Source organism: Triticum aestivum, chromosome 2B (genome assembly GCF_018294505.1).
Source record: "Triticum aestivum cultivar Chinese Spring chromosome 2B, IWGSC CS RefSeq v2.1, whole genome shotgun sequence".
Taxonomy (NCBI): domain Eukaryota; kingdom Viridiplantae; phylum Streptophyta; class Magnoliopsida; order Poales; family Poaceae; genus Triticum; species Triticum aestivum.
The window spans coordinates 245,201,275-245,203,812 of record NC_057798.1 but is presented as its reverse complement, the minus strand read 5'-3'; positions in this window follow the sequence as shown (position 1 = coordinate 245,203,812).

Genomic DNA, 2,538 nt, shown 5'->3' with positions numbered 1-2,538 from the left:
CCGGCAGGGAGCTTGTCGGGAACAACTCCCCTTTGGCCGCCGAGCTGCATCCTCCCGCTAGACCACCAGTCTCCGCAGTTGAGGAATGCGCTCACGCGAATGGGGAGGTGCCACTAGTCCTCATTGCCGAGCCTCAGGCTCCAACTTGGGAGCGGCACATAGTCCATTTCCTCCAAACTGGAGAACTTCCCAAAGAGCAAGAAGAAGCTAAAAGAGTAGCCCGGAGGGCCAGTATGTATCAGTTTGTGGACAACACATTGTATAGAAGAAGGCCCGGCGGTGTGAAATTGAAGTGCATTTGCCAGGAAGAAGGAAAGGAACTGCTGGCAGAGATACACAAAGGCATGTGCATCTCACACATCGGATCGAGGGCTCTGGTTGGAAAGGCTTTCCGGCAAGGATTTTACTGGTCCGCAACCCTCCAAGATACAGTTGAGTTGGTCACCAATTGTGAAGCCTACCAGTTCCATTCCAAGAATATCCACCTGCCTGCCCAAGCTCTTCAAACAATCCCTTTGTCATGGACATTTTCGGTCTGGGGGCTCGATATCTTGGGCCCTTTCCCTCGTGCTACCGGGGGCTTTGAATTCTTGTTCATTGCAATCAACAAGTCTATAAAGTGGCCGGAAGTAGAAGCCGTGAGAAGGGTGACTTCTCAGCCAGCTATCAAGTTCTTGAAAGGATTGGTGTGCCGCTTCAGAGTCCCTTCTCAGATCATCACCGACAATGGCACCCAATTCACGAGCCGCGCCTTCATGCAGTACGTTCATGCCCTAGGAAGCAAGGGCTCATTCACCTCTGTCACTCATCCAAGGAGCAACGGGCAAGCTGAGAAGGCGAACGCTAAAGTGTTGCGAGTACTCAAGATGAGAACCTTTGATAAGCTACAGAAGTGTGGCAGGCGGTGGATCGACGAGCTACCGGTGGTTCTTTGGTCCCTCAGAACGACACCAAATCGAGCTACCAGGCAGACTCCCTTCTCCCTAGTCTATGGGGCAGAAGCAGTTATCCCCACAGAACTCATTTACGGGTCACCTCGAGTGCTTGCCTACGATGAAGTAGCGCAGGAACAACACCGGCATGATGATGCTATGCTACTCGAGGGGAATCGTCTCTGGGCTGCTACGTGTGTCGCAGGCTACCAGCAAGCCCTGCATCACTATCACACCCGCCGGGTTCACGCCAGGAGTTTTGAGGAAGGCACCCTTGTCCTTAGGCGCGTTCAGTCCGCCAAGGGTACAAACAAGTTGACGCCAAAGTGGAAAGGCCCTTACCGGGTGGTACGAGTCACCAGACCCGGCGCAGTCTGTCTGGAGACCTGAGATGGCATTCAATTGCAGAACTCATGGAATATTGAGCATCTCCGCAAGTTCTACCCGTAAGGCACGGTTGTCGGGCCCTGCCCGGCAGCCACCCTTCTGTACATGCCTTGCCTCTGTTGCATGTAACCCCTTGTACAAAGCCAGGCGTAGACCCTGAGCAACAGAGAAATAAATGAAGCGTTGGGGGCCCCCCGACAAATCGCATGTGTGCATAAGCATATCATGAGCATGGCATGTTCATGTAGATAAGATTACATAAGGCATCATTTTCATCTGCATCAGACTATAGGCTCCTACCGTGGATCCAGTCCCGAAGAGGAGAAGATAAGACAAGCCTTCATTGTGATCCCCCGGCAAGCCCGAATAGATAAGTTCTCTCTCTTATCTGTACGTGTTCTGTAAGTGAAAACTTGTGCATAAGAAAGCCTCGCCGCCTTCGAAACTCAGGTTCTCCCGTTCCTTGACTCGAACGTTGCTTCGTTCAGGATGGTTGTAGTGGCCTTTGGCGAGAAGGGTTGGCGGGGGGGGGGGGGGGGGGCTGGTCCCTCTATACGGTTTGGGCCTGGCAAGCCTAGCTCCGCGGCAACAGACTGAGGGGACCGGCAGGATAACCTGCCGGAAGAAACATGGTTACTTGAAAGTATAGAAGTATTCTGCCTCTGCATGTACATGTTACATGCACAAGTGCCCGGCAAGGTTCATATTTTTCATTAATATGATGATCAACAAGTACAGATCTTACAAAACACAAATATGGATAAAAGAGATTACATAATTTAAACTAAAGTTTGGCAAGTGCCTACAGTTTTTAGATTGAAAAAATATAAGTGCCTCGTAATTCCCTCTTCCTGCTCCTCTTCCCCCAGGTACTGTAGTGGGAAGAGAAGAAGGTGGCAGGGGTGCCTGAGCAGCTGCCCAACCTGATCTCATCAGGGGCTTGCCAGGCACAACCTGACAAGATCAGGAGTGGCGAGGCTGCAAAGGAGGAAGGCGGGAGGAGCGGCTCGGCGGTGCCCTGGTCACCACCTCCAGGACCAACAAGAGGCCCCAGCACAAGCACCGACAGAAGGACCCGCCAGAGCTCAGCAGGAAGACTGCTGGAGGAGGCGAAGGCACCAAGAGAGCGGCCCCCTCCCCGGCAACCAAGAGGCCAGTGATGATGGTGCCGGGGGGGAGGGAAGGAGCAGAAAGACGAGGCGGCAGGTCGCCAGTACGA